The following is a 22425-nucleotide window of genomic DNA, read 5'->3' as shown; positions in this document are numbered from 1 at the left end:
AGGTTCTGGTTATTGAGGTGAGTATTAACTTGGACAGGTTCTGGTTATTGAGGTGAGTATTAACCTGGACAGGGCCTGGTTATTGAGGTGAGTATTAACCTGGACAGGGCCTGGTTATTGAGGTGAGTATTAACCTGGACAGGACCTGGTTATTGAGGTGAGTATTAACTTGGACAGGACCTGGTTATTGAGGTGAGTATTAACTTGGACAGGTTCTGGTTATTGAGGTGAGTATTAACCTGGACAGGACCTGGTTATTGAGGTATTAACTTGGACAGGACTTGGTTATTGAGGTGAGTATTAACCTGGACAGGGCCTGGTTATTGAGGTGAGTATTAACCTGGACAGGACCTGGTTATTGAGGTGAGTATTAACCTGGACAGGACCTGGTTATTGAGGTGAGTATTAACTTGGACAGGTTCTGGTTATTGAGGTGAGTATTAACTTGGACAGGTTCTGGTTATTGAGGTGAGTATTAACTTGGACAGGGCCTGGTTATTGAGGTGAGTATTAACCTGGACAGGACTTGGTTATTGAGGTGAGTATTAACCTGGACAGGGCCTGGTTATTGAGGTGAGTATTAACCTGGACAGGACCTGGTTATTGAGGTGAGTATTAACCTGGACAGGTTCTGGTTATTGAGGTGAGTATTAACTTGGACAGGACTTGGTTATTGAGGTGAGTATTAACTTGGACAGGTTCTGGTTATTGAGGTGAGTATTAACTTGGACAGGTTCTGGTTATTGAGGTGAGTATTAACCTGGACAGGACCTGGTTATTGAGGTGAGTATTAACCTGGACAGGACCTGGTTATTGAGGTGAGTATTAACCTGGACAGGACCTGGTTATTGAGGTGAGTATTAACCTGGACAGGACCTGGTTATTGAGGTGAGTATTAACTTGGACAGGTTCTGGTTATTGAGGTGAGTATTAACTTGGACAGGTTCTGGTTATTGAGGTGAGTATTAACCTGGACAGGACCTGGTTATTGAGGTGAGTATTAACTTGGCCAGGTTCTGTTTTTTTTATGGCAGAGAAACCTATTTGGCTGAGGGGAGCTGAATCCACCAACCTGAGTAGGCCTAGTACTAATCCTCTTCTTTTGATTTGCCTGAAAACTACGTAGTCTGGATGACAGTCAGTCTGCATCCAAGGGGAGGTCCATGCAAAACCCTCCTGGTCCTCTGTAGCTCAGATGGTAGAGCATGGTGCTTGCAACGCCAGGTTAGTGGGTTTGATTCCTGGGACCACCTGTACTTGCACGCATGACTAAGTTGCTTTGGATAAAAGCATCTGCTAAATGGTGCATATATACAGTGCATTTGGAAAGTATTCAGACCCCTTTTACCACATTTTGTTACGTTACAGCCTTATTCTTAAATGAACATAATGACAAAGCAAAAATGCATTTTTTGCATATTTATAAAATGTACATAAGATTTACATAAGTATTCAGACCCTTTACTCAGTACTATATTGAAGCACCTTTGGCAGCGATTACTGCCTTGAGTCCTCTTGGGTATGACGCTACAAGCTTGGCACACCAGAATCTGGAGAGTTTCTCCCATTCTTATGAGGTATTGTGTGTAGATTGAGGAGGGGAAACGATTTAATCAGTTTTAGAATAAGGCTGTAACATAACAAAATGTGGAAAAAGTGAATGGGTCTGAATACTTTCCGAATGCAGTTTACTTCAGGAATACCAAATACTTGAGGGCCAGTAGATGCCACCTAACAAAAGTAGACTAGAGACAACTGCCCTCGTTATGACCTATGTAGGAGTGATTGAATAAGAGAAACAAAAAAGTCAGGTGTGGAAACCAAAAACGTGTTCTAGTGCCTGGTACAGTAGTACCCCACCCCCCATGCAGAGGATTTGGGTCATCCTTTAATCCCCTTGTCAGACTGTTAGACTGATCTCACTGGCCCTGAGGTTAATTCACAAAGATCGACTGTACAGCACAGTAATCACTGCCTATTGTCCAAATACAGCGGGTTATGGAGTTCACTGAGGAAGATCAGACAAAATTGCCCCATCCACAAATAATAGGCTAACAAAACAACCCTGGCTCAAATCAGAGAGGGCTAATAACAAACTCACACACACTCAAAGAATGATGAGCCTTCTGAAACAGCCGTGGTCTCAGTCTAAAAGTCTTAGAGAGCCAAGAGGATCATGGCCCCAAAAGGTCTTAAGAGCTTACGATGTTATACCGCACAGATAAACATTATGGGTGAACCAGGGATACTGTGTAGTGTACTAGGTCATGAAGTGACCTCAAAATAACCCTCTGGCGGGGTTGGGGTCACGTCAGTTTAGATGCTGAATAGAAACAGCTCATTTCCTTCTATGAGAATCTTTTGAACGGAGTGAAAAATGGTAGTGACTCCAATCCTTGTCCCAGGAAGACCTGTCTGCATTAAGGGAAGTTCTGTCAAATATTTTCACTACTATACACACCTGTAGGTGGAAATGTGTCTGTTTTTAGTCCTATTGCTGTCATATGTCCCTTGTTAGTATTGCAGAGATCACAAATCATTGCCATAACAACACTAGAAAGGTTTTCTTTGCCCCTGTGTTACTGGATATGAGCAGGTGCAGTTGTGGATGGAAAGTGAGAGGGAGCCAGCTTTAGGATGCAGGGACACTTGGATACGGTCCTTGGGTATCTTTACTTTACCATGAGGGACAACAGCAAAACAAATGTCAACCAAATACATTTGTGGAGGAGCAGGTTGGGCCAGGGATGTTCTATCTCAGGGAACTTTGATGGGGGTGGGGGGGGGGGGATCTGAATTCATCATGAGGGGCTGCAGAGGCTCGCCGGTCGGCGTACCCACATCCACAGTCAGAACGGGCCCTAGTCTTTTGGGGGTCCCAAGTGAAAGTGTTTCCCCCCATCTTGCAAGCTAAATATTTTAGCTTTGAGTTAATTTCCTGCAATTCCACACATTTTGCCATGGGGCGGAAAGAAGAATTAGCCGTTTTAAAGCAAATTTCCTGCAACTCTACACATTTTTTTCATAGGGTGGGGAGAAATGTTTGCAGTTTTTAATGTGAAATCTGGGGGAGCGAGGTAGCCTAGTGGTTAGAGTGTTGGGCCAGTAACCGAAAGATTGCTGGATCAAATCCCTGAGCTGACAAGGTAAAAATCTGTCGTTCTGCCCCTGAACAGGGCAGTTAACTTCTTATGACTGCAAGGTCAGTATTGAGTAGAGGTCGACCGATTATGATTTTTCAACGCCGATACCAATTATTGGAGGACTAAAAAAAGCCCATACCAATTAAATCGGCCAATTGTTTTATATTTTTTTAATAATGACAATTACAACAATAATGAATTAACACTTATTTTAACTTAATATAATACATCAATAAAATCAATTTAGCCTCAAATAAATAATGAAACATGTTCAATTTGGTTTAAATAATGCAAAAACAAAGTGTTGGAGAAGAAAGTAAAAGTGCAATATGTGCCATGTAAGAAAGCTAACGTTTAAGTTCCTTGCTCAGAACATGAGAACATATGAAAGCTGGTGGTTCCTTTTAACGAGTCTTCAATATTCCCAGGTAAGAAATTTTAGGTTGTAGTTATTATAGGAATTATAGGACTATTTCCCTCTATACCATTTGTATTTCATTAACCTTTGACTATTGGATGTTCTTATAGGCACTTTAGTATTGCCAGTGTAACTGTATAGCTTCCGTCCCTCTCCTCGCTCCTCCCTGGGCTCGAACCAGGAACACAACAACAGCCACCCTCGAAGCAGCGTTACCCATGCAGAGCAAGGGGAACAACCCCTCCAAGTTTCAGAGCGAGTGACGTTTGAAACGCTAATAGCGTGCACCCCGCTAACTAGCTAGCCATTTCACTTCGGTTACACCAGCCTCATCTCGGGAGATGATAGGCTTGAAGTCATAAACAGCGCAATGCCTGATGCACAATGAAGAGCTGCTGGCAAAACACACAAAAGTGCTGTTTGAATGAATGCTTACGAGCCTGCTGCTGCCTACCACCACTCAGTCAGATACTTGTATGCTCAGTCAGATTATATGCAACGCAGGACATGCTAGATAAACTAGTAAATCATCAACCATGTGTAGTTAACTAGTGATTGTGATTGATTGATTGTTTTTTATAAGATAAGTTTCATGCTAGCTAGCAACTTACCTTGGCTTACTGCATTCGCGTAACAGGCAGTCTCCTCGTGGAGTGCAACGAGAGGCAGGTGGTTATAGCATTGGACTAGTTAACTGTAAGGTTGCAAGACTGGATCCCCCAAGCTGACAAGATGAAAATCTGTCTTTCTGTCCCTGAACGAGGCAGTTAACCCAACTTTCCTAGGCAGTCATTGAAAATAAGAATGTGTTCTTAACTGACTTGCCTAGTTAAATAAAGATTAAATAAAGGTGTAAAAAAATACAAATCGGTGTCCAAAAATACCGATTTCCGATTGTTATGAAAACTTGAAAAATCGGCCTTAATTAAATCGGCCATTCCGATTAATTGGTTGACCTCTAGTATTGAGTAGCTTTGATGAAATGTGCCCAGAGGTGCCCAGAGTAAACAGCCTGCTCCTCAGTCTCAGTTGCTAATATGTGCATATTAGTAGTAGTATTGGATAGGAAACACTGAAGTTTCTAAAACTGTTTGAATGATGTCTGAGTATAACAGAACTCATATGGCAGGCAAAACCCTGAGAATAAATCCAAACAGGAAGTGAGAAATCTGAGGTTGGTCGATTTTCAACCCAGGCCCTATTGAATTCACAGTGGGATATGAATGAAGTTGCACTTCCTAGGGCTTCCACTAGATGTCAACTGTCTTTAGAAACTTGAATGAGGATTCTACTGTGTTGTGGGACTGAATAAGAGCTGAATGAGTCAGGTTACTGGCAGAGAGCCATTTCCTGGTCATGCGCATTCCACATGATTCCACTGCGTTCCATTGCTCCTCTAGACACAAAGGAATTCTCCGGTTAGAACTTTATTGAAGATTTATGATAAAAACATCCCAATGATTGATTCTATACTTAGTTTGAAATGTTTCTTCGACCTGTAATAAAAATAAAATAGCTGGCTAGAATAACTTACCAATCTAAAGTTAGCAGGCTTGGGATAATTGAGTGACTGACATAAGAGAAAAACTGCTGATGCAAAACCAAATTTCGAAATTGTGTATTATTCTATAACAGTAAATTGAGACCCGACAGAAATGTTCAAGATTGACTGACTTTCATGTCTTAAAGTAATGATGGACTGTCATTTCTCTTTGCTTATTTGAGCTGTTCTTGCCATAATATAGACTTGGTCTTTTACCAAATAGGGCTATCTTCTGTATACCACCTTGTGGGAAAAAGTACTAAATTGTCATACTTGAATACAAGTAAAGATACCTTAATAGAAAATGACTCAAGTAAAAGTCACCCAGTAAAATACTGCTTGAGTAAAAGTCTAAAAGTATTTGGTTTTAAATATACTTAAGTATCAAAAGTAAATGGAATTTCTAAAATGTACTTACAGTGGGGAGAACAAGTATTTGATAACCTGCAAAATCGGCAGTGTTTCTTACTTACAAAGCATGTAGAGGTCTACTTTTTATCATAGGTACACTTCAACTGTGAGAGATGGAATCTAAAACAAAAATCCAGAAAATCACATTGTATGATTTTTAAGTAATTAATTAGCATTTTATTGCATGACATAAGTATTTGATACATCAGAAAAGCAGAACTATAATATTTGGTACAGAAACCTTTGTTTGCAATTAGAGAGATCATACGTTTCCTGTAGTTCTTGACCAGGCTTGCACACACTGCAGCAGTGTGCCTAAAGTAAAGGTAAAAATATAAACCATTTAAAATTCCTTATATTAAGCAAACCAGACTGCAAAATTTAGATTTTTTTATTGACGGATAGCCAGGGGCACACTCAGACAATTTACAAATTAAGCATTTGTGTTTTGTGAGTTCTTCTGATCAGAGGCATTAGGGATGACAAGGGATGTTCTCTTGATAAGTGTGTGAATTGGAACATTTTCCTGTCAAAATGTAACAAGTACTTTTGGGTGTCAGGGAAAATGTAAAAAAGTAGATTATTTTCTTTACGAATGTAGTGAAGTAAAGTCAGAAATATATAAATAAACTAAAGTACAAATACTACTTAAGTAGTTTTTGTTGGGTACTTTAAAGTATTTTTACTTAACTTCTTGATCTATGATCTAGGCAAGTCAGTTAAAAACACATTCTTATTTACAATGATGACCAAACCCTCCCCTAACCTGGACGACTTATGCACTGCCCTATCATGGTCGAATTACCAAATGGGGGGGGGGGGGGGCGTTGATTTTGTTAGTCAATCTCACAGATGTTTTTATTTAACCTTTATTTAACTAGGCAAGTCAGTTCATTCTTAAGCCTAGGCATCCCGCTAGCGGAACAACTTCCGGTGGAACTGGAGGACTCACAAATCAAATAAATATTCATAAATATTATGGATATTAAAGATTTAGGTACATATGTGTCTTATATCGGTTGAAAGCTTAAATTCCTGTTAATCTAACTGAACTGTCTGATTTACAGTAGCTATTACAGCGAAAGCATGCCATGCGATTGTTTGAGGACAGCGCCTACATCAAAATATTTCTCACCAGCACAGGTTTCATAAATTCACAAATAGCAATTAAATATTCACTTACTTTTTGAAAATCTTCCTGTGATTTGTCATCCAAAGGGTTCCAGCTATAAAATGTAGTGTCGTTTTGTTAGATAAAATCCTTCTTTAAATCCCAAAAGGTCTGTTTAGTTGGCGCCATCGATTTGCGTAATCCACTCGTTCAACATGGAGAGAAAAGAATCTGAAAATCTACGACTAAACTTCGTTTCAACAAGTCAAAATACATTTCTATTTACTCCTCAGATACCCTAAAATGTAATCAAACTATTATATCTTACGGAAAGAAGTATGTTCAATAGGAAACCGATTTTAGCAGGTGCGTCCTGTCTTCATAGCGCGCGCAAACACGAATTTCCAAGATTGTGTCCCTGTACTAAAACTGATATTTGTTATTAGTTTTTTAAGTTACAATCCTGAAACCTTGAACATACACTGCTGACACCCTGTGGAAGCCATAGGAATCACATCCAGGGAGCTAATTCTCAGTATGCCCTTATATTGGCCATTCTAAGAGGATGTTCTCTCAAAAGAAACAAAATTACAGTTAGTTTTTCTTTGGATTTTCTCCAACCATATCTATTGTGTTTTATTGTCCTAATATATTTTAAAATTTCTTCAAACTTCTGTGTTTTCTATCCAATGGTACCAATTATATGCATACCCTGGCTTCAGGGCCTGAGCAATAGGCAGTTTACTTTGGGCACGTCATTCAGGCGGAAATTGAGATAAAAGGAGCCTTAAGATGTTTTAACCGCTCTAGGGTATGTGGGATACTAGCGTCCTATCTTGCCAACATCCAGTGAGATTGCAGAGCGCCAAATTCAAATACAGAAATAGTCATTATAAAAATTCAGAAAACATACAAGTGTTATACATCGGTTTAAAGATGAACTTCTTGTGAATCCAACCACGGTGTCAGATTTTTTAAAATGCTTTACGGCGAAAGCATACCTTACGATTATTTGAGAAAATAGCCCAGCAGACAAATCATTACAAACAGTAGCCAGCCAAGTAGAGTTACACAAGTCAGAAATAGAGATACAATTAATCCCTTACCTTTGATGATCTTCATATGGTTGCACTCGGAAGACATTAATTTACTCAATAAATGTTCCTTTTGTTCGATAAAGTCTCTTTATATCCAAAAACCTCTGTTTTGTTTGCTCGTTTTCTTCAGTAATCCACAGGCTCAGTCAAGACAGGCAGACAAAAAAATCATTGTATCCGTAAAGTTCATAGAAACATGTCAAACGATGTTTATATTCAATCCTCAGGTTGTTTTTAGCCTAAATGTTCTATAATATTGCAATGGGACTGTTGACATCTAGTGGAAGGCATAGGAACTGCAATTTGAGTCCTAAGTCAATGGATACTGTAATGGCATTGAATAGAAAACTACAAAACCAAAAAATAAACTACTTCTTGAACAGATTTTTCTCAGGTTTTTGCCTGCCAAATCAGTTCTGTTATACTCACATATACTATTTTAACAGTTTTGAAAACTTTAGAGTGTTTTCTATCCAAATCTACCAGTATCAGTATACGCATATCATATCTTCTGGGCCCAAGTAGCAGGCCGTGTAATTTGGGCATGCTTTCACTCCAAAATTCCGAATGCTGCCCCTTACCCTAGAGAAGTTAAATAACTTTACGCCACTGATACCACCCCTACCTTGTCACAAAACAACTGATTGGCTCAAACTCCACTAAATAACTTTTAACAAGGCACACATGTCAATTGAAATGCATTCCAGGTGACTACCTCTTGAAGCTGGTTGAGAGAATGCCTTGATGACAGCTTTGCACACTCTTGGCAAAGGGTGGCTACTTTGAAGAATCTCAAATATATTTTGATTTGTTTAACACTTTTTTGGTTACTACATGATTCCATGTGTTATTTCATAGTGTTGATGTCTTCACTATTATTCTACAATGTAGAAAATATGAAAATTAAATTTTAAAAACCTGGAATGAGTAGGTGTCCAAACTTTTGACTGGTACTGTAATTCGAAACCCAAATCAATTGGCCTTTACAAGCAGAGAGGAGTTAGTGACTTTATCCGAATACTGTCAATGTCACAATCGTCCACAGTGCTACTGCAGACACAGCTCTTCTCTGGCTCTCTGCATCGCTTGTTTGTGTTTGGGAAATATGGAACTGCTCGTTACCTGGCACCCTTCAACAGTTCCTGTGGAGACCTTTGGTTGAGACCATCTGCTCAGGCCGGGTACTATATGGTCTGTCTCATCAGTACCTTCTGGTGGGTCGTTCACACTCACAGCAGTGCTGCCGTATAATCCCCCTTCATTCAACCTGATGTTGGAATAATCTCACAACTCTGGTAGCATGCCCAGCCATCTGTAAATAAGTCTCTACACCAGTGGTCACCAAGATTTCCTGAGTCAAGATCACGTTCTAATTCAAAATGCAGGCCGAGATCTACCGCTCAGATTTGATTTAAATGTGACATAAAAAACATAAACCTATGCAACATTAACCAATTAAAAACAGTTCTGTTTGTGCAGAAGGCTATAGGCCCAATACATTATCACTGCATATTGGCTATGCTTGAAATTCCCTGCATATGGGGTTCTTTTCAGACCATTTTCAAATGATATTTCAAAATTGTAGGTATATGATCACACTGGTAATAGATCATTTGTTGTATTACTTCTGAGGCACAGCTGAGTGAGCATAATAATGTACTTTTTTTACTGGACTGATGACCTGCATCTGATGGTCAGTCTGAGCGGAGGGCGGGAGCAGCGATGAGGCTGCCTCTCACCAGACTCACCGTCCCTCCTCTCTCCCTTCCTCCACTGAGAAAAGGAGACAGTCTTCCAGCTGATGGCGAAACACAAGTCGCATTGCATTATTTCTGCCTCATGCACCAATTAATGTTGTTACTCCTATGACCAGAGAAAGTAAAATATTCCTGGATATTAAAAAAAGGCAAGACAATAATAAAAGCAACACAAGCTTATGGAAACACTTTACTAGACTCATTCATTGCAGGTGCAGTGCTGGTTGTAGCATGAGTGAAAGTAGAGAGAGCTCACATTTTATGTCTCATAAAAAAGTGTTGAACAAGGTGTTGACAGTGCTCAATAACTTAAGCATGAACTTACTCATAAAAACAGCAGCTCTTTGCTGTAGTCGTTGAGTCATTCTCTATAGTCATTGTCTTAAAAGTTTTTAAATCTTACATTATCAACTTTGCTGTGCGTTCAAGGCTTTGTTTTACAGTCTATGGCACGAGAAAATTGTGCAGACACGGTAATCAGAGCTGTCCAATTAGCCAGCGGCAGGCCTATAGGTGTAATTGATTTGCTCTCTGGGCCTGCCGGGTAGGCGGAGTTCTACCTTCAGGACACATGAAATTGTGTCAAGCAAAAAATTGGCTCTTATCCAAAGCAATTAGGGTTAAGCTCCTTGCTCAAGGGCACATAGACAGATAGTTGGCTAGGGTATTCGAACAATGTGAACAAACAACCTTTTGGTTACTGGTGCAGTAAGATCACTTCTTTCGCAGTCTAAAAACAAGCAGATCTACCACTAAAAAAAATGTAACCTTAACATTGCTATTGTTATTTTACTGCTGCTCTGTAATTATTTGTTACTTTGTTTCTTTTATTTTTATTAGGTATTTTTCTGAACTGCATTGTTGGTTAAGGGCTTGTAAGTAAGCATTTCACTAAGGTCTACACCTGCATTCGGCGCAAGTGACAAATAAAATGTGATTTGATGAACCTAATAAAACCAGTTGTGTAGGAATTAAGTTAAGGACTAATACAATATCACAGCATATTGGCTATATGACTGGCCTCCCAAAATTGTTAATCAGACCATATTATATTTCACAACTCGAGCTTTGATAACAAAATAGATCAGTTGGTGTTGCACTTGTGAGACACAGCTGAGCATAAATTGAAATGTGCGTTTGGTCAAGGTGCTTTCAAGACAACTGGGGCCCAAGGTAAAATCATGATGTCAGTGATCTTCAGGTTGGAAAGTCGGAGGTCTAGAAAGATGCCAGAGTTTCTGACTTGGAATCCCGAGTTGGATGACTGTTCAAAACGGTTTCCCAGTCAGATCTAGTTTCCCCCAGTAGTTCCCAGTTGTTTTGAACGCGGCATTAGTCTCAGTGGAGAGAGGGAGAGAACAGAAGAGGGTCCTCTCACGGTCCCTGAGCTCTCCTTTCTTTCCTCCGGTGAGACTGACCAGAGGGAGGAAGCACAGTCTCCCACCTGATGACTAGAGCGAGGGGGAACAGTCTTCCACCTGATGACTAGAGAGAGGGGGAACAGTCTCCCACCTGATGACTAAACTCGAGTCGCATTGCATCTGCCTCATGCACAAATTCATGTTGTTCATATGAGAAAGTTAAATATTCCACAATATTACAATAGACACGACAAGCTACTAATACTAAAACGCAGGGCCTTTGATAGGCCTATACTTGGCTACTCATTCATTGCAGCGCTAGTGGAAGTACGGAGAAGTGCGTTTTATGTTTTGTAATAGTGTCGAATAAAAACAGTGTTGACAGTCCTGAATAAAAAATGTAACATGAACTCACTCAAAAACAGCAGCTCTTTGCTGTATAATTTGGACGGTCTCTATGTGGTCATGGTTTTAAAAGTTATTAACTCTTACATAGGCTAGTAGCCTATCAAACTTTGCTGTGGGTCGTGAGAGTTCTGTGGGCGTGGTGATTTGAGCTATCCGATTGGCCAGCGATTGGCCAGCGTAGTAGTCGCAGCACTCGATTTAGTCACCGGTCCGCCAGGTAGGCAGAGTTTATCTTCTGTAACAAATTAAATAGTTAAAAATGTGAACACTGAGTACCTGCTGCGCAGGGCTTATGAATCAAGTGCACCTACCGCCAAATTCACAACACAAATAAAAATTGAACAAAATGGAGCGCAAGCCTTTATCGTTGGATTTCCTACAGAAATGTTTGGTGATCGACAAGGAATGCATTGAAAATCAACCAGCCGATCACGATTGACCGGTTGGTGACCACTGCGACAGGTTTAATAATCTCAATGGGATCACGATTTAGAAACCTAATAACAATACTTGGGTTATATGAATGTCACACAAAACATCTAGGATGATACATTGCCATGAATGTCAAACAAAATCACCCCAGCCCTATGTAGGCCAGGCCTATCAGTGTGTGTTGTTTCTTGGAGGGTGAAAACAATAGATTTGCATTTCAACATGCATATGAACAGGTCTGCCTGAGAGGCCTTTAGAAGCCACAACATAACAGCCTGAGAACCAGGAAGGCTTAACGCCAAGCAGAAGCAGACCAAAGGTGAGGCATTAGCACAACCCCAGCAGGACAGAAATGTCACTCTGGATCTAATCCTAAAACGAGATGATTCACTGTCAAGGCTTCGGCCCTTTGAGAATCAGTCAGTGTGCACAAAGGGGTGTGATGTGCACCCTCCTCACATAACAGCACGGCAGGAAGTCAAGTAGCTTAGATGTACACTAACTTAAATTACAAGACATTGGGCCTAGGTCCACATCCCAGAAAAAAAAAGGAGGTTCCTATATCCTGAATGCCGCTGCAAGTAGCTCTCCTCGCATTCAAGCGCAAATACACAGTGTCTGCCAAGGAGTTCTTGCACAGGGCTCTACACTAAATGTGTACAGTATGCAAATTATTAGTAGGCCTATTTTCCAGGGCTCAGGAGTGTTTGATTGGCCTGTTATGTGTTGAATGGTTGAGGTATCAGGATTTTGGGAGTCAAATGACCATCCGGGAGGCCTCACACTGGTGAGTGTTAGGCCACATGATCAGATCAGCTAATTCTCTTGTCTCTCCAGAGGCAGATGCACTCGACATAAAAAAAAAAAACAAGCAGCAGGTAGGGCAACCGTTGACTGGAGGCAAAACACACACACAGAGATGTGTTCACTCTGTCAGGAAAAGGCCTGAAGGGGCCCTGTTTTTTTACAGCTGCGTCTCCATTGATGTGTCAGGAATCAGACAGATGGGTCTAAATAGCCTCCAGAGGATTCACATGAGCTGAGAAATATGAGACCAGGGCCACACTATCACAACCATCAACACAATAACACAACCTAGCCTAGATGGCCACACTATCACAACCATCAACATAATAACACAACCTAGCCTAGATGGCCAGACTATCACAACCATAAACACAATAACACAACCTAGCCTAGATGGCCAGACTATCACAACCATCAACACAATAACACAAACTAGCCTAGATGGCCACACTATCACAACCATCAACACAATAACACAACCTAGCCTAGATGGCCACACTATCACAACCGAAAGATGAAACCATCAACACAATAACACAACCTAGCCTAGATGGCCAGACTATCACAAAAGTGACTCAGTAGTACACACTTTAACATGAGACAGCCACATAACCATAAATAAAATGGCCACACTTTAATCTCCGATATGACACAACAGAGACAGTATCTGTAGCAAAATGCAGACATAAACTACATTACCACAACTAATAGTCGCATTATCACAATCCTAAATTGACACTGCACAGCCACATTTTCACATAGCCTAACCTTCCAGAGAATTCTAATGAGCCACAATGTTATCACCACAGCAATCTCCGAATTAGCCCAGCCAACTCAAACAGCCCAGGCATAAAAATAGCTAGCCTGGCTGAGACTACAGTCACACTTTAACAACGCCTATAACAGTGACACAATACAACCTAGCCAGTAAATGCCACTATCATACAATGTAAACAGTAAAATAACTCTAGTACAACCATCAGAGAAAATTCACGAGCATCAGCAGCAACTGCAAAGCTTTATTACAGCTAGCTTAGTTTTAGCGCATTACAGCTGCAATATGTAACTTTTTTGGGCGACCCGACAAAATTCAAAATAGAAATGTGAGTTATAGATTGTCATTCTCATTGAAAGCAAGTCTAAGAAGCAGTAGATCGGTTATGTACGCTATTTCTATGCTTCCCATTTAAAGTTTAGTTTTTGCGTCTTACTTTCGGTTTTGAACACCAGCTTCAAACAGCTGAAAATACAATATTTTTGGTTATGTAAAATATATTTCACAGCGGTTTAGATGGTACAATGATTCTCTACACTACAGTTAGAGATGTCTATGGTCAACCTTCAAGACTCCCACGGTCTACAGTAAATGCCCACTCCCAAAAGTCTTAGTACTCTACTCGCTCTCCCTCCTACCCCTCCTCTACCTCTCCTCCTCCCGCCTGAGTGCCAGCTTTATAACCAGTCTCAGTAAAACTCCACTGCTCCACTTTAAACCCCCCCTCACACCCCTCTTTTTCCCTTCCTCCCTCTTTCCTCTGCCCTCTTTCTCCCTCTCTCCCCATTTTTCTGCTCCCTCCAGGATCATATCAGTGGAGCTGTCCTAGTGAACGCTGTCTGACTGACCCAGTCTCTCTCTATTGCTCCTCAGACGGCATGCTAACATGCCTCAGACACTAGCGTACTCATGTACAAGAGGGCACTATTGTTTGAGTACAGAAACTGAGGTTGTTGGTTAGCAGTGTTTGCTGGACCCCAGGAAGAGTAGCTATGCAGTCATACTTATCTCAGGAACCATGGATATTTAATGTCACTGCCAGTGCCAACAATTCTTTGACTCCAAATGTTCGAGACAAACATAGCCAGCCTTAAAATGTCCTAATCAAAATGTGTGACGTCTCGCTGACCACCACATCATGCCCTGGGGCTGAGGAAGGAACGGCCTAGATTATAGAAGAGAGGACATGTGGTACAGGTCCTGCTGAACATAGCACATCACTAGCTGTTTGATGTGTAATTCAATGACCTAACTAACCTTTGTAACAGTCACAATAAGTTGCTTTGTGTCCTCAGATCAGAAGTAGATTAAATTGACCACCATGTACCTGGTAGATTTACCTCTGCTATTTCATAAAGCCAAAACATATCCCTTATTGATTGGCAAGTGATTGTGTTGCAATACAATGTTTTAGAATGACTAAAACCACCACATGCAAGTCTATTAATCAGATGGCTACTATGCATTCCCAGCAGGTATCCAGGGACTTCCTTTCACGATTCACCTACCCTTTCTTTTCAGATCAGTGCAGATGAAGAGGAGAGTGAGAGGGAAAGGAAGTCCTTTCTAGACTATTATGATGCACCCCATGCTGCGCCCGACAAGAAGAACGAGAGGGATAGAAGACCTGACTGTCTGGTCGTGCCTTTTGGAAAACAGCAGAAACTCACTCTCTCACAGCTGTAGAAGATCTTACTGTTCAACAACAAGCAATGAAACAGAATGTTGGACGTAAAACATCAGCATCCCAAAATACCTGCCTCTCTCTTCCAAGGAGGAACACTAACCATGAAAGTGGGAAAGTAACTGGTCGTGCCTTGGCTAATGGTTATTTATTTATTTCACCTTTATTTAACTTCTCTAGGAAAGGGGGCAGCATTTGGAATTTTGGATGAAAAGCATGCCCAAATTCAACTGCCTGCTACTCATCCCAGAAGATAATATAGTAGATTTTCTGCAAAGGGACCAGGACGACTGATCCGTGTAAAGGAAAGAATGAATAGGGCCATGTATCGTGAGATTTTGAGTGAAAACCTCCTTCCATCAGCAAGGGAAGATGAAACGTGGCTGGGTCTTTCGGCATGACAATGATCCCAAACACACCGCCCGGGCAACGAAGGAGTGGCTTCGTAAGAAGCATTTCAAGGTCCTGGAGTGGCCTAGCCAGTCTCCAGATCTCAACCCCATAGAAAATCTTTGGAGGGAGTTGAAAGTCCGTGTTGCCCAGCAACAGCCCCAAAACATCACTGCTCTAGGAGATCTGCATGGAGGAATGGGCCAAAATACCAGCAAAAGTGTGTGAAAACCTTGTGAAGACTTACAGAAAATGTTTGACCTCTGTCATTGCCAACAAAGGGTATATGACAAAGTATTGAGATAAACTTTTGTTATTAACCAAATACTTATTTTCCACCATAATTTGCAAATAAATTAATAAAAAAAATCCTACAATGTGATTTTCTGGATTTTTTTTCCCTCATTTTGTCTGTCATAGTTGAAGTGTACCTATGATGAAAATTACAGGCCTCTCATCTTTTTAAGTGGGAGAACTTGCACAATTGATGGCTGACTAAATACTTTTTTCCCCCACTATATCTAAGAGGGTGCCCATGGCTACGGATTTAGGGTTGTACCTGGTAGGTTCCTTGATAATTTGTGTGAGAATGAGGGCATCTAACTTAGATTGTAGGACGGCCAGGGTGTTAAGCATGTCCCAGTTTAGGTCACCTGGCAGTATGAACTCTGAAGATAGATAAGGGGAAATCAATTCACATATGGTGTCCAGGGCACAGCTGGGGGCTGAAGGGGGTCTATAACAAGTGGCAACGGTGAGAGACTTGTTTCTGGAAAGGTGGAAGCTCAAATTGTTTGGGCACAGACCTGGATAGCATGACAGAACAATGCAGGCTAACTCCGCCCACTTTGGCAGTTCTATCTTGGCGGAAAATGTTATAGTTAGGGATGAAAATTTCAGGATTTTTGGTGCCCTTCCCAAGCCAGGATTCAGACACGGCTAGGACATCAGGGTTGGCGGAGTGTGCTAAAGCTGTGAAAAGAAAAAAAAACTTAGGGAGGAGGCTTCTAATGTTAACATGCATGAAACCAACGCTTTTACGGTTACAAAAGTCAAATGAGAGCGCCTGGGGAATGGGAGTGATGCTGGGGGCTGCAGGGCCTGGGTTAACCTCTACATCAGCAGAGGACCAGAGGAGGAGTAGGATAAGGTTTCTCAACCCTCTGTTCCGTTGACCAGCTCCGGTCCATGTGATGTTGCTAACTTATCTGCTCTGTCAGATAGTGTCAACTCACTATTTCATCAGTTCTCAACTAATAGCTTTAAACTCAGCTATAAGGCGGAGAACCACAGCTTGCTAGTCCCTGGCACAGAAAAGGTTGAAAAACACAGGTGTAAGATGGTCTTTTACGTCGGCTAATACTCTCTGCTTTAGTAGTCTGATGATTTTCAGTGTATGATGTATGGATGCTCATGTGTTCACAGATTGTTCCAGGTCAGGCATTTGCAGCAGCTTAGAGCATCACTTCTAAAGATGAAAGTATTTAACCCCTTTATTATGGTAAGCCTAAATAAGTTCAGGAGTAAAAAATTGCAAGAAAAGTCCCAATAAGTTGCATGGAGTCACTGTGTGTAATAACTGTGTAATAAGTGTTTACCATGATATTTGAAATGACTACCTCATCTCTGTACCCCACACACACAATTAACTTTCTGTAATGTTCCTTAGTCCAGCAGTGAATTTTAAAACACATATCCAACCAAAAAGACCAACGCTGTTTTCCAATGCCTTGCAAAAGGCACCTATTGGTAAATGGGTAAAAATAAAAGCAGACATTGAATATCCCTTTGAGCGTGGTGAGGTCATTAATTACACTTTGGATGGTTTATCAATACACCCAGTCACTACAGGAAGCCTGTACAGAATAAAATATTCCAAAACATGCATCCTGTTGCAACAAGGCACTAAAATAATACTGTAAAACGTGGCAAAGAAATTCACTTTTTGTCCTAAATACAAAGTGTTATATTTGAGGCAAATTCAATACAACACATTACTGAGTACCACTCCATATTTGAAAGCATAGTGGTGGCTGCATCATGTTATGGATATGCTTGTAATCACTAAGGACTGGGGAGTTTTTTTAGGATAGAAAAAGCAGGTCTAAGACACTGCATCGCAACACCCTGGGGTTTGATCGCCCCATAGGTTGGTGCACAATTGGTCCAAACCCGTGGGGGGGGGGGAGGGGGGGGGGGGCTTTATGGTTTCCTTTATGGTTTCCTCCAACACATTGGTGCGGCTGGCTTTCAGCTTAAGCAGGCGGGTGTTAAGAAGCGCAGCTTGGCGGGTCATGTTTCGGAGGACGCATGACTCGTCCTTTGCCTCTTCCGAGCCAGTTGGGGAGTTGCAGCAATGAGACAAGATCGCAATTGGATATCACGAAATTGGAATGAAGCTAAGCACAGGCAAAATCCTAGAGGAAAACCTGGTTCAGTCTGCTTTCCATCAGACACTGGGAGAATAATTCACCTTAAAATAACCTAAAACACAAGGCCAAATCTACACTGAAGTTGCTTACCAAGAAGACAGTGAATGTTCCTGACTGGCTGAGTTACAGTTTTGAATTCAATCTACTTGAAAATCTATGGCAAGACCTGAAAATGGTTGTCTAGCAATGATCAACAACCAATTTGACAGAGCTTGAAAAACTTTGAAAATAATAATAGGCAAATGTTGCACAATCCAGGTGTGGAAAGCTCTTAGAGACTTACCCTGAGACTCACAGCTGTAATCGCTGCCAAAGGTGCTTCTACAAGGTACTGACTCATGGGTATGAATACTTATGTAAATGAGATATCTGTATTTCATTTTCAATAAATTTGCTAACATTTCTAAAAACATGTTTTCACTGTCATTAGGGGTATTGTGTGTAGACGTGAGAAAAAAATATGTTTAATCCATTCTGAATTCAGGCGGTAACAACAAAATGTAGAATAAGTCAAGGGGTATGAATTTCTGAAGGCACTGTATGTCCTCAATGTTTTTAGGAACATGCCTACATTTTCATACAAGTGATATTTTCAAGTGACTTACTGGTTTTCCCTGTGCAAGAAAATGTGTAGGCTAGTTTATCATCTTCATGTTTTGTTTTCTTCATGTAAACCCAACAGATGTTAAGGAGGTACTTTTGGTTCATGTTTATGGCATAGAGAGGCAGCAGCACTATGGACATTCAGTACAAGCAGCAGTCATAACACTTTCAGGAGTGAAGCTAATGACTCCCTAGTGAAGGTAATACAATTTAGAGTTAGCATTTACTGCCTTTCTGTGTTCCTCTTGACATGATCCCTTGCTGCTTGCCATAGCAGAGTGTAGGCTAGCCTAAATGATATCCCTTTGCAAGGTGCAACAAACATGTAGTGTATGATAGCACAGCCTACTACTCCAGATAACTGGGAATAGTGAAATGAATATTATGTATCACACTGACCTGGCATTGACTGTGAGACCCATATGTTAGACATGTCTGTCTCTCCAATTCATCAAGGTTCAGCATTCCTCACAAATAAAAAGTTTTAGTGATGAACACTAGAATCAACAGCTGCTGTTGTCTTGGCTGTGCCAGCCCAGGTGTGCATGGTCAGGACAGATAAGGGATGAGTTAATTGGTGAGCAACTGGGCAGGTTTAGTGTTTAATATTAATGTGATCAAGAGGGGAATTCAAATTGTCCAATTACACAGCAGGGACAGAATGTGTCGACGGTGTCATAATGTGTTGTTTCGAGTCGGCAACCTATGACGCACACAGTCAGGTTTTTTGCCTAAAATGTTCAGCTACTGCTGTTATGCATCACAACAGTGTCAAGCTTTAATGGGATACTGTGAGATTCTGGCAAGTAAGCCGTTTTTCTACAGTCAGAAGAACTCGTGGATACCATTTTAATGTCTCTGCGTGCAGTGCGACTGAAGTTAGTTTTGCAATCCAAAGCTAACGAGCAGTAGGGCAATGACTGGAAGTCTACAAGTACAGTAGCATTACGCTAGCATACCTGTAGAGATAATTGATAGAATCTCGCAGTATCCCTTTAAAATGATTAGGCCTGGGCCAAATGCATATTATTTTTTTTTTAAATGGTAGCTTAACTTTTAATGCACACATTTGATGTGTAATAAAAGGGACTTGGGGCATGACATTACTTTATGACCCCACTGTTGGTCTCTGTCATAAACCTGATATAAGCATATCATGCTTAACATACTGTCAATAGGAAACATATTATGTCAAACTAAGTCATGTTTATGACTTATGCAGGCAGTATGACGGAGCATTCAAATAAAGTGTTTCTGCTAAATTCATCCAAGCCTAATGCTTTTCCCTCGCATTTTCCTGAGAATCTGTTCACACTGATATAAAATACCCAAATGCATTTTCCACGCCAGCCTACCAATGGACACACACACTCTAATCCCAATATTTAGCTTTTGACACTAAACCTGTTGTGTGCAGCTGTGTACCAGGCACTGTAGATCAAATGATTCAGCCAGAGTTAGTTCAACTTAGTTCAACTGTTGTACCCCATCAGACCCAAAATATAAGCTTGTTTCAATCCAATGTTTGTTAAACAAAGTAAATGTTAACAAACACTAGCCTCAAAACATGGTTAAAACTATAATGTTGATATCATGGACGGTCAGTACTTGCAGCCATAGCTCTGTCTATGAATTTGAGAGTTGTTACAATTCTCCAGCACCATCCTTCAGCTTTTTACCAGAAACAGGGGCGGGGACTGCACTTAGTTAATGTTTCAACTGCTGATTGCCGCTTTAAACTATGGCACTCGATGCTAACAGACCTAATGCTAATATATAATCAATGCAATACACTTGCACTTAATTTCCACTAATGTAATAAAGACAGTGTGTCTCAGCCTAAAAATGTCAGTCAAAACAGAAAAACACCACAATATCTCAGAAGAACCATAACATTGTCCTCCTGTATGCCATGTTCTCAGTGGACTGGCGAGTCCAAGTTTCCCTGCTTGTTAGCGGGCAATTACTCGAATTATGTCACAGCTCATAACCCCATACAATCATACAATAACGATGCGGACTACGCAATCCCCCAGCGCTCGAGCCACCCAAAACATCATAATGACAGAATGTTAAAACCGCAACAAAAAAAGAGAGCAACATTGAGGTTTAGTTGCATCGTTTCGTTGTGACCTGCTGCTTCAGGCTGGTGTGATGACGCAACGTTGTAGAACTAGTGTAGCTACTAAATTACAGCCACCAACAACCTGTATGGAGCATTGTGAGCCAAAAAAAACAACAGTGGAGTACGCACGAACGTTGCCTGGTGCTTGCATGCCGGTTGAAACACGACGTCGCACATGTTCACGAATTTATTCTGAAATTGACTTTACTCAGACTTGACTTTATTCCATATTTTGTGTTTAATAACTAGCTAGCTAGTTGACATCATTCAAACAATCCATTCAGCCTACGGTGATGGAGAATTGAGGGAAACGGACGAAAAAAGTCAAGAATGCATGGCAACGCCAGTCTGTGCAGAATATATCGGCTACTAGACAAGCATATGGTAAACCATAGGTAAATTTCTTACCTTGATACACAGCGAAGGAAAACAAAGGATACTGCAATATCGTTCCGTTATACGGAACGTGTGGGGATGGCCTCCAAACTGTAGGGCAACACCAAACAGCTAATTCAACGCAATCTGCAGCGCACTGTACAGTCCGTATCCATACAATGACGGCGCCAGGGAAAGGGGTGACAAGGGACATATTCCAAATGTTCTTGCATATGAATCTTCGTATAATGATTTAAGTTCACATTGCTTGATTATTATAGCATAACTGTTGATGAATTGTTAACGATAAATAATTGGTGCTAGCGATATGATGCTATTTTACATTCTCAGTCGATTTATGCACCCCTACCATTGTAGATGTTGCGCCCCATTTTCTCTTAAAGGAGATGCGTCCTTTTTATGAAGACGGATCATGCTGGCTGGTATACACTTTCATCAAAGCAATAACGGGGCAAATGTTCCAGTTTTGATATATTTCTGTGACATCATTTAATGATAACCATTTCCCTAACCATAACCCGGTGATCTTCAGACATTGGCATATACATTTGTTTATATATTAATATTCATTTTGTCCATCTCATATCACTTTAATCAGCCTAATTGAATAATTAGGGAGCATGATCCAATCTGTGCCTTGAAATGAAAGATGCGCCTTGTGACTTTTTAACAAAAGCACATATGATCATGTGCCTCAAAGTTCTTTTTGTTCTTTATGCAAGAATGAAAGTGGTAACTTATAAGTAGGCTACACAGACAGGGAATACCTCCAAAACACACACAGACACTCTCTCTCTCTCTCTCACACACACACACACACACACACACACACACACACACACACACACACACACACACACACACACACATAGACACGCTCACACACTTGAATGCACACACACACACACACGCGCGCGTGCGCACAGACACAGACACTTGAATACACACACACACACACACACACAGCTGTGCTGTTCCCAGTCTCTACCACATCCATACTCACCATCAACCCATGCTTGCTTACACAGTCAGAAATAAACCAACACTATCCTTGAAAAGTAAAATCCTCAAATTATGTCACTGTGAATACAAGCAGACACTTGAGAACTCTTAAGATTCTGGTTTCCTCGTATTTTAGACAGAACAGTCACAGATTGGTACAAATGACCCTCTTTTGTCTCAGGGCCCTCAGTAAACATCCCATCTGCCTTTTCACCAGCCTCATTAATGTTAATTGCTGCAGGGTCTATGGAGATGCAACAGGATTATGGTTCCTTCATTCCCCCTCTCACCACAGGATTACAGCTCCTTCATTCCCCCTCTCACCACAGGATTACGGTTCCTTCATTCCCCCTCTCACCACAGGATTACAGCTCCTTCATTCCCCCTCTCACCACAGGATTACGGCTCCTTCATTCCCCCTCTCACCACAGGATTACAGCTCCTTCATTCCCCCTCTCACCACAGGATTACGGCTCCTTCATTCCCCCTCTCACCACAGGATTACAGCTCCTTCATTCCCCCTCTCACCA

General features: G+C 41.1%; 1 protein-coding gene across 1 annotated transcript in view; it reads right to left on the bottom strand.

The window, feature by feature from the left end:
* The window catches only part of LOC110508826 (protein FAM110B), a 41121-nt gene extending 20062 nt beyond the window's left edge, over nucleotides 1-21059 (bottom strand). Inside the window, exon 1 of the mRNA XM_021589666.3 lies at nucleotides 20906-21059. The gene's annotated coding sequence lies outside the window, so the exon portion shown is untranslated. The remainder of the gene's footprint in view (nucleotides 1-20905) is intronic.
* Between the last annotated feature and the right edge of the window lie 1366 nt (nucleotides 21060-22425).

The sequence above is a fragment of the Oncorhynchus mykiss genome, chromosome 28 (genome assembly GCF_057628025.1).
Source record: "Oncorhynchus mykiss isolate SJ-2025 chromosome 28, ASM5762802v1, whole genome shotgun sequence".
Lineage (NCBI taxonomy): Eukaryota > Metazoa > Chordata > Actinopteri > Salmoniformes > Salmonidae > Oncorhynchus > Oncorhynchus mykiss.
This window is presented reverse-complemented; position numbering and strand designations above follow the sequence as displayed.